Source organism: Podarcis raffonei, chromosome 4, assembly GCF_027172205.1.
Source record: "Podarcis raffonei isolate rPodRaf1 chromosome 4, rPodRaf1.pri, whole genome shotgun sequence".
NCBI lineage: Eukaryota > Metazoa > Chordata > Lepidosauria > Squamata > Lacertidae > Podarcis > Podarcis raffonei.
Window position 1 is genome coordinate 27,556,081 of NC_070605.1, and position 10,837 is coordinate 27,566,917.

The following is a 10,837-nucleotide window of genomic DNA, read 5'->3' on the forward strand; positions in this document are numbered from 1 at the left end:
ACCCCATGGACCAGAGCACGCCAGGCACTCCTGTCTTCCACTGCCTCCCGCAGTTTGGTCAGGCTCATGTTTGTAGCTTCAAGAACACTATCCAACCACCTCGTCCTCTGTCGTCCCCTTCTCCTTGTGCCCTCCATCTTTCCCAACACCAGGGTCTTTTCCAGGGAGTCTTCTGTGTCAATGCATTTTGCAATTGTATGCATGCAAGTTTCAGGATGTGCTTGCTTTTGAACTCATAGAATTGTAGAATTGGAAGGGATCTGAATTGTCATCTAGCTCAACAGCCTACAATGCAGGAATCTCAGCTAAAGCATCCATGACAGATGACCACCCAATCTCTGCTTAAAAACCTCCAAGGAAGGAGAGTCCACAACCTCCTTGATGGGCTTTGAACATCTTTAAGGCAAGGCTTGTAATCCAACTGTGCCTTGACATAGTTTGCATCATTTTTCTTGGGATTGCATAGTTCTTTTTGCCGTCTGCAGTCTGCAGGGCCTTCAGAAATTTCTCCAGGCACCCACACACCCACTGGGATTTGAAATGGAACCCTCATTGCCCAAGGCTATACAGTGGTACCTGGGGTTAATTCGTTCCAAAGGTCCGTTCTTAACCTGAAACTGTTCTTAACCTGAAGCGCCACTTCAGCTAATGGGGCCTCCTGCTGCTGCTGCACCGCCAGAGCACGATTTCTGTTCTCATCCTGAAGCAAAGTTCTTAACCTGAGGTACTATTTCTGGGTTAGCGGAGTCTGTAACCTGAAGCGTATGTAACCTGAAGCGTCTGTACCTCGTTGTACCACTGTACTGTGACCCCATGGCAAGGCCCCATGACTCACCTGGAGACTCATGTCCCTCATAAAAACAATGGCTAAAGGCATAGAAATAGGCAGATCAAGCTGCCTGCTATGTTTCAGACCTCTTTTCTCCACAAATACTGAGGGTCCCATGGCCTGCTCCAGACACTTGCAGTGTTGGCCTGCCCATAATGCGCAGATCAGAATGTCTACTAAATAATTCAGTGGCACAAATGCAAGCAACTTTCCTGATCCCATTGGGAATAAACACTGGGATGTTAACCTGTTAAAGGCCCATGGAGATGCACGTCGAGCATTTGTTTCAACAGGGCTTGTGCAGGAGAACATCCCATCAAACCTCTTTCCAAATGTTTACTGTGGCTTGGAGAAAGAGGTTGGGATCCAGTGACATCTAGTGGATCCAGCTGGCTTACATCAGGGGTCAGCAACCTTTTCCAGCCGTCAGCCTGTCCACCATTCCTCAGACCATGTTGTGGGCTGGACTATATTTTTTTTTGGGGGGGGAGAACAAATTCCTATGCCCCACAAATAACCCAGAGATGCGTTTTAAATAAAAGCACACATTCTACTCATGTAAAAACACCAGGCAGGCTCCACACATAACCCAGAGATGCATTTTAAATACAGTGGTACCTCTGGTTACGTACTTCATTTGTTCTGGAGGTCCGTTCTTAACCTGAAACTGTTCTTAACCTGAAGCACCACTTTAGCTAATGGGGCCTCCTGCTGCTGCCGCGCCGCTGGAGCACGATTTCTGTTCTCATCCTGAAGCAAAGTTCTTAGCCTGAGGTATTATTTCTGGGTTAGCGGAGTCTGTAACCTGAAGCGTATGTTACCTGAAGCGTATGTAACCTGAAGCGTATGTAACCTGAGGTACCACTGTAAAAGGACACATTCTACTCATGTAAAAACACGCTGATTCCCGAACCGTCCATGGGCCTTAGGTTGCCTGCCCCTGGATTACATGCATGCCAGGGGGGTGAACGGATCACTCCTTACTCTGGAAGAATATCACAACTCCTCTTCTGCTGAACCTGGGGGCTGGCAAGGATTTTGCCTGACTGCAATAAACATCTGAGGAAGAACTTCCAGCCTGGTTCCATCAGAATAAGGATCTGCCCACTAGGACTCTTTTTCCAGATATGTCAGCTAGATACCTCAGGGGTTCCCCCAGGGCATAAAGCTGGAGGCTTTGCCCTGTTCTTTCCCCCAAGGTATTCAAAGCTACGCTGGTTGTGAAAATGGAGGTTCTCATATTATGAGAGGCAAACATTCTCTCTCTGCATAGCAACTATACTTTTACTGTATTTACCTCTATTGCCCCCTTTGGTTATCAGTCTAAAAGGCCTGCAAACACGTTAGCTTTCTTGCTCCACTCTCTTGACCATTTTTGGCTGCACTTTTCTGAACCTTTTTTTCGAGATTGGGCAACAGTGCGCCACATTCCAATGGTGGCACCTCTGCAAATTTCATTTCTTAGGGAGGGATGCATAGATAAATAGAAAAGCGCAAATGGATTTTTGAAGTGTGGCAATATGACATTTGTTAACTTTTTAATATATTTTCAGTTCACCCTTCTTTCTTTTTCTTTTTGCAATTAAGCAGTATATCGATTTTATGAAATAAATAAATGGATAAACCAGCAACTGACTGAGTACATGGTGTGAGATGGAGAGTGAGGAAGTGTGTGTGTGTGTGTGTGTGTGTGTGTGTGTGTAATGCAGTATCCTAGAAAAAGACATGTTTGGCATCCTGAACAGGTGCACTCCACCCTGCAAACTTTTGTTGCAGTGCCCACTTGGTGCCATTTCTCATCTATATGCATTCAGTGTAGTTACCATTATTGATAACCTTGGTGCCTGAATAGTCAGATACCCCACTAGCAGGAACAGCCTTTCTTGCAGCCTTCTTCTTATTATTAATAAATAATAATAATAATAATAATAATTTATATACCTCCCTTCATCACAAGATTTTAGGGCTGTTTACAAGATAAAAATACAAGATAAAAGCACAAATAAATAGTTAGAACAATAACCCCCTCCCTGTTGGCATATACCACATTAACATGCTGTTATAACCTGATTATTCACCTCTGGGATTTTATCCTGAGAGATTCCTTCTCAGGCTACTCTGTTGTGCTGGTTAATGGGTGATTCCATTGAAGTATGTGAGTTTTTATTGAATTACAAACTTTTTTAAAAATTGCTAGAGATGCACATGCTGCTGAAGCCTCAAGTATATTGGTGTGCATTTCACATTGCCCTCAGCAAAGCTGATATTGGGGCCTTTCCTAGGGCCTTGCTATTTCACAATTACAACAAGCCTAGCAAAGTCAGCTTTCAGCAGAAGCAAGGCAGGAATTCAGAAAGGCTGCTCTAAAAAGTGTGAAGTTATAGCGCCCCCTGCCAGTTTATTGCCGCTATGTCAGGAGAGTGTTTCCTGGGCCTTTTAAAAAACTTTGCCTATTATGAAGTTACAAAGCAAACCTTGGAGAACTCAGCTTCTAAGAGCAAACCCAAAAAACACCCATGATTTTTAAAAGAGAATTTTATTTACATCTCTTTTCTGTATCAAAGCTGCAAGACTTGTAAAAATTAATTTTTAAATCCTTATATTTCGGTTCTGAGGCTGCCATTCCAAATGGCATTTTGGTGAGACTGGTGCTGAGAACATCCTGGTGGGTTGTGCCATATGGACCAGATCTGCCTGCTTTACATGCTGCCGCCTTGAATGGTGCTCAGAATCCACCACTGGATTTTGCTCTATGCCAAGTCTATCCCTGCTCACCATAGCAGTATAGGGGGACTAGATGCAAAAGAGGACAACAGGGCTCCTGGCTCTATAAGCACTGGGTAGAAGAGAGAAATTCAGCAGGTGTAGCTTGCAGGACAAGTAGCATCTGAACCTGAAACTCTCTTTTACAGGCAGCTGTTAAACGTGAAGAAGTCATGTCTTAGCCCCGGACTTTTTCCTAGGTTTTGGGGTTCCATGGTAGATGGGTTGATGCAAAAAGGGTTTCAAAAATCACTGGCCTAAACTCTTGTGAAACCTCTCCAGGTTTCAGCAGCTATGCCTACTAGTCATGATGGCTATGTTCTGCTTCCAGGTAGGCATAGTGTAGTTGTAGTACGTTTCCGAGCACAATTCAAAGTGTTGGTGCTGACCTCTAAAGCCCTAAATGGCCTTGGCCCAGTATACCTGAAGGAGTGTCTCCACCCCCATCGTTCAGCCCAGGCACTGAGGTCCAGCTCAGAGAGCCCTCTGGTGGTTCCCTCACTGTGAGACGTGAGGTTACAGGAACCAGGCAGAGGGCCTTCTTGGTAGTGGCGCCTGCCCTGTGGAACGCACTCCCATCAGATGTCAAGGAAATAAACAACTATCCGGCTTTTAGAAAACATCTGAAGGCAGGCCTGTTTAGGGAAGCTTTTAATGTTTGATGCTTTATCATGTTTTTAATATTCTGTTGGGAGCCATGCAGAATGGCTGGGGAAACCCAGCCAGATGGGCGTGGTAATAATTAATAATAATAATAATAATAATAATAATAATAATAATAATAATAATAATTCAAACTGGCCACTGTGAGAATATGATAGGTGGGCCATTGGTCTGATCCAGCAAGTTCAACTTATGTTCTTACCTTCTGCCCCACCTTCCAGGGGCCTTTCCAACTCCTCCCCATCCTGTCCATCAAAACTACTCCTTGTCCGTATCACTTGCATAAGCCTCCCCCCTCTGCCCTCCCAGACATTTAAGAGTGGTAGATCTGTGCAATCCCATAATGTCCTTGCAATCCTGAGGACTGGCCTGCCAGGCTGTTCAATCCAGGCTCAGGGATGGTCGATCAAAACTACATTAACATGAAAACAAAAATGTTACATACTTGATATTGGTGCTTCTTACGGGGATTTTGGGTGGGTTTGTGCGCTTAGAGAGGCACCGTGCTCAAGGAGACTTGTGGACCAATTGCACTTCCCCTTCCTGTTTTTGTTTCCTTTGAACCTTAAACACGGTTTGTTATATCAAAGCCTAATTAACCTTCTTGCAGGGTGAAGGTGCTGAGGCGGCTAGCTGCCGCCGCTTGGCAAGCAGCTTTTATCAGTAGCCCACTGAATCCAGCATATATCAGGATTTATCAGCCAAGACAGTGTCAGTTTTATAAGTGAAAACCAAAGAGACAATAAATCATGTGGAGCCCAAGCAATGCCATTCCTTTGATAAAAAGTATTGTGAATGCATTCGGCGGGACACAAAGGCTTGCAAACCAGAGTAGAAATGAGGCGGTGCCTGCAGCAAAATGTTGCAGCGCTGGGTCTCCTAGTCAGGGTTCACAGCAAATTGCACTATGGAACTCCCTCTCTCAGGAGGCCACCAAATTGGACAGCTTTAAAAGAGGGTTAGAGAAATTCATGGAGGATAAACCTCTCAGTGGCTACTTCCAGGCTGTGTTGTAACTCCACAGTTGGAAACGATATATAATGAATTGAAAAGGATGCTTAAAATAAGCTTTGTAAAAAAACAAAACCAGAAGCTTTTCTTTTGGGAATTATAGGGACAGAACCACAAACTTGGCTCGCCAGCTGTTTTTGGACTACAATTCCCACTATCCCTGACCACTGGTCCTGTTAGCTGGGGATGATGGGAGTTGTAGTCCAAAAAAAGGTGGAGGGCCAAGTTTGGCCACTACTGACCTAAACTGTATAGACATTTATTTATGTATGCGACTACAGTAGCAAGAATGTTACTCACCCCAAAATGGAAAGAAGAAGTCCTAGCAAAGGAAGAATGGATACAAAAACTTATGGAATAATGCAGAAATGAGGAAACTTACCGGAAGAAGAAAAAATCAAGATAACAAACTTTTTTATATAAAAGAATGGAAATGGTTTATTGAATATTTACAGATAAATTTCAAACACATAAAAACATTGGCAGGATTATTGAAATAACCTGCAGTTTCACAAGAGTATATATTTAAAGTAGATAATTAAACGAGCAAATTAACTGAATTTGGATATGCAGAAGATATTAAAAAATAAATTTTAAAACTGCAGAAAGAGGGGGAAGGAAGTCAGACCTTGAAATGTTAAAATGATTGTAAAATTCATGAAATGTATAAATTTGAAAAGTATAAATAATTTTTTTTAAAAAAACCCTCCACAGTTGGAGGCAATATGCTTCTGAAACTGCAGGAGGGGGGTCTTGCTGCACTCAGGTCTTGATCCCAATGAACTTCTGATGGCAAGAGCTCTTTGAATGGGCTACCACAGAAAATGGGGCACTCTCCTTCACTGGATGTTTTAAAACAGAGTTTGGATGACAATCTGACCCAGATTCTTTAGTTGTGGTTTCTGCATTGCAGGAGATTGGACTAGATGGCCTTTGGGAAGCCTTCCAATTCTACATTGATTCTGTGATGGGCATCAAGTTGGCCACTATGAGAACAGGATGTTGAGCTAGATGGGCCACTGGCCTGATCCTGCTCGCTCGTCTTATGTGCTTATGTTTAATAGCACAGCTAGCTAGACAGGCTTTGGATCACACCAAACATTTGGATGGATGCCCCAAGTCAGGGCTGAGGAATCAAGGATTATGCCAGGCTTTGCCAACCTGATGCTTTAGGCCACGACTCCCATCAGCCAGCCTGGCCCTATGGGGAGTTGTAAGACAATCCATCTGGAGGGCACCAGCTTGGCAAAGGCTGGATTATGGTCTGTTAACTTCCTGCCCATTTGGCATTTTCACTCAGCTGTTTCAGGCCAGCTTTCTGCTTGGGGGTTATCGGAAGAATAAATAAACACTTGCCCCAGACATCTGCTCCCTGTGCATTTAATTGCTGATGTTCAGTTTCTAAAAGGAGTTGATCTGCCTCACTCCACTTTCAGGCCTTGGGTAGCAAATGAAACGTACGTCTTCTCAGTGTTCTTATATTCCAGCTGGCTGCTGAGCTAAAATCACTTGGTAAAACTGATCCGTTTGGATCGGCTGATGTGGCTCTTGCTTTGGACATTTTGAATGGGAGTTTTTCCTGGTTCCTGTGCTTTAGTGACAAACTGGAAACATGGAGTGAATTCTCAAGGAGTCATGGGGCAAAGTAAAGAGAGACAATATGGTATGGGTGAACCCCGTGTGGTTATCACTCCAGTGCCATTGACCTTGGCTTTGTGAATCACCCCATCTTTAGCACAAAGTCTGGTTCAAAGTATTATGGAGCTTGTATGATTAGCTATTTGGGGTGGGTAGGTGGAAATACAGTTGTAGCCAATCCCCAGAAGAGCAACCTTAAAGATCTAGTTTCTGCCAGGGCTGAGCCTCAGCATCTATTTTTAGTGCCAAGAATAATCTAGCTATAGAAGTAACAATGGTCTACAGTGCTTTTGTGCGGGTTCAAGGTGCATTTTGCTCTCTGCTGATTTATTAAATGATGCATAAATATTGGGGGCAGGGGCAGCTTCCAAATCACACAGTTTCATTTTCAGATACATTTGAGGTCTGGCACCTCTTTTTCCAGGAATCAAGCATTGATAATATATGGATGTGAAAATCTTCACAAACTCCACTGGGACTTCCCAGTTTACAGGCTCCAAAGACGTGTTCACTCAGATCACTTTGACAGCCACAGCAGCCAACTGGGTTCTGCAGCCTCTGTTATCTCTCTGTGTGGCTCACCTCCTGTGTCCATATGAAAGTCTGCTTTATTTGACAAGTGGGACAGGTGTTTACTGTTCACTGTTCTGATGCATCAGATATCAGAAAATGCTGAATTAAAAGGACAACAATGTCTGAAGCTAGAACATCTATTTGCTTACATGCTTCGGCAAAAGCTGTCTCATGCTTGACACAGTGCCTGTGGCTAATGGATATTTCACAGGCACCTCCTTGGGGCTGATCCAAGCTTGTACTAAGTGGTATAGTCCTCCCATGTGGCAGTGGCCATTAAAAATCAATTTTAGGAAATCACTAGTATGAAAACCAGTGATTTCACATCCAGCCTGATGTTCCATACAAAGGACATTCTGTTTAAATTCTGAGGAAATGCTATCTCACAGAAGGACTGTACCACATTAGGTTTTGCATGCCTCAACTAACGCTCCTTGCCACCAGAATTCCCTGCCTGTTTCTTGCACTGTTCCTCACCTCTGTGAGCACTTCCATGTGACTTGTTCATTGAGTAAAACCATCCTGATTTTTTTGCAGGGAGATTATAGTCAATGCTGTCTATTTAATGAACACGCATTCTGACCTGTTTGTAGGGAAGCTAAATGATGCTGCATGAATACAGTGTTATACCACACTTTCCAATGCATTTCTTACATCACTTTCCTTATCGCAATTTTTTCGATCTTTTGGGGAAGAAGGTTTGTTGTGCAAGACTGCTCGATCACCTGTAATTGTGACATCTGAATATGCCAGTATGTGATTGAATCTCACCGAAAAACAGAGACTGCCTGGAAGTGCCTTGTGTTATAGTCACTCCATCGATCTCCTTGCTGTTACAGAATGCTAGAAACATGCAACAAACCTGCAAAAACAAAGGTCCTTTAATCTGTTGGGATTAGCAAGCTTTTCCTTTATCCTTGTATTCACACCTTCCTTCGCAAACACTAAAAGAGTCTGAAGAAGTGTGCATGCACACAAAAGCTCATACCAATAACTAACTTAGTTGGTCTCTAAGGTGCTACTGGAAGGAATTTTTTTATTTTTTTTATTTTGTTTGGACTAAAAGAATCCTTTAAAGAATTCCCAGTAGAACACAACTGAGGACATTGAATCATTCTTTAACCACTAGGAAGAAGAACACTTCTGGATTCACCTGCTCTGCTTTCTGCCTTGTTTCCTTCAAGCACCAAAATACACAGAAAACATGACAAAGGCACCAAACTGTTACCCTATATGCCTCCCTTTTATTTAAACCTAATGCACCAATCTAGGGAAAGGCAGTGATGTTCTTCTATTACTCTGTAAAAAAAAAAAAGAGGGGGGGAAAAAGTTTACAAGGCACACTAGCAGTTTAATGGGACATTATGGCAATCACATTCAGGCTTGAGGAGCCTAAGTGGATAGATCCCGTTCAAATTGCCAATCCTTTATTTGTTTATCTGACAATCTGGCTCTTTATAGTATTTGTCTGGATGTATAGTTTTATGTGAAAGCTTTATACAATTGTCCATTTACCAAGAACACCTCTTCCTTAGACTTCCTGGGGCCTGTGAAGCTACATCAGGCTGTGGCCTAGCCCTGCCACTCTTCAGATAGGGCCTCCCATGCTCCCATAGATAAGTCCTCATCCTTCCAGGAGGTTGTGTACTGAAATGACCCAGATTGTAGCTTAAAGGCTCAGAACCTCACCTTGTTCCCAGTGGTACATAGATTGGTCATTTTAGATTCTTAGAGAGGAAGAACGTTATTGAGATGATAATATAGTGCTGCAAGGAAGGATGTGGGTGGCATTGTGGTCTAAAACACTGAGCCTCTTGGGCTTGCTAATCAGAAGGTTGGTGGTTCGAATCCCCGTGGCGGGGTCAGCTCCCATTGCTCTGTCCCAGCTTCTGCCACTGGTGAAAGCACACCAGTGCAAGTAGTTGCCACTGTGGTGGGAAGGTGTTATAAGAATTTTAAGGTCATATATATATATATATATATATATATATATATATATATAATGTTCATAACTGCATATATAAACCACATGTCTGAAACCCCACAGAAAAGTCCTGAAACCATTTTATCTCTCCCAAATTGACCTCAAATATTTCTCTGCAGGATTGAAGGAAAATGGAAAAGCCTCTCCATTGTCTTTTCGTTCACAAATCCTGTCTTAAGGGTATGTCTGTGTATGAATAGGGTGAGCCTGTGACCTGGCTCAGGAACGAAGTACTTATCATTGCAAAAGACTGGCCAGGCTCCCCAGGTAATCCAATCAAGTGACCATTAACAAGTAACCTGCCAGACAGGAGATAAACAATGCACTCAGATTTCTGTTGTAGACCGCCTTTTGTGTGATGTAGGTATGATGTATCTGGGGGGAGGTCTTGGGCTACACCCCTTCTGTGATGTATGTATGATGTTTCTGGGGGTGGTCTTGGACTCAGGGGCAGGCAATTTAAAATGTCTATATAAGGGCGGGCACACCTTTGTTCTGCGCCCTCCTCCTGCGTGTGAGGGGAGCACCCTGTTGCAACAGCTTTAATAAAGATCAGGCTTACTAGCTGCTTTGCTTCTCAATATTCTTTGGTTGGCCTCTGTTATTTTCTCCTACCGATAGGGAACCCACTTAAGGACTCTATACGGGCTCTTGGATACCCATAAGGGAAGAAGGGCAGATTTTGTTTACAACAGAGGTAGATGGTGTTTCCGTGCTCTCTGGCTTCATCACAGTGTTCCGTTGCACCAGAAGCGGTTTAATCATGCTGGCGACATGGCCTGGAAAGCTGTCTGTGGACAAACACCAGCTCCCTTGGCCTGAAAGCGAGTTGAGCACTGCAGCCCATATTCACCTTTGACTGGACTTAACCATCCAGGGGTCCTTTACCTTTACCTTTTGATATATAGTGCTGCAAACACCCCAATTTCCGAGTGGCAAGAGACTGCAGGGATGCCCGTGCACCTTGGAAAGAAGGTCAATAGAGACTGCGGTGTTTTGGGATATATGGTTTTATTTACACACATATACAAGGGGAGCATATGATGGAAGGGCTCACAGCATTATTACTCCTACCAGTCTTGCTTCCCATTGGGTTTCCACAGGGATCCTCAAAGCCGGAGCTTTGGATCCAGCACAGACCAAGACATATCTCTGTGTCTCCAGTTTCTGATCCAGCTAAATCTCCCATACAAAAACCACTAACTCTATTGTTCTTCTGCTTGCAAAATGAGGTCATGTTCAGCCTGGTGAGTGGGTGGAGAAATGTTAAGGACTGTGATTAAGGGGTTAATTTCATTAGAGAGGAAAGAGCTGATTCATTCTGACTTATTCCTGAGATGCACCTGGGAGGCTTCCTTATCAGTATTACTGGGAAG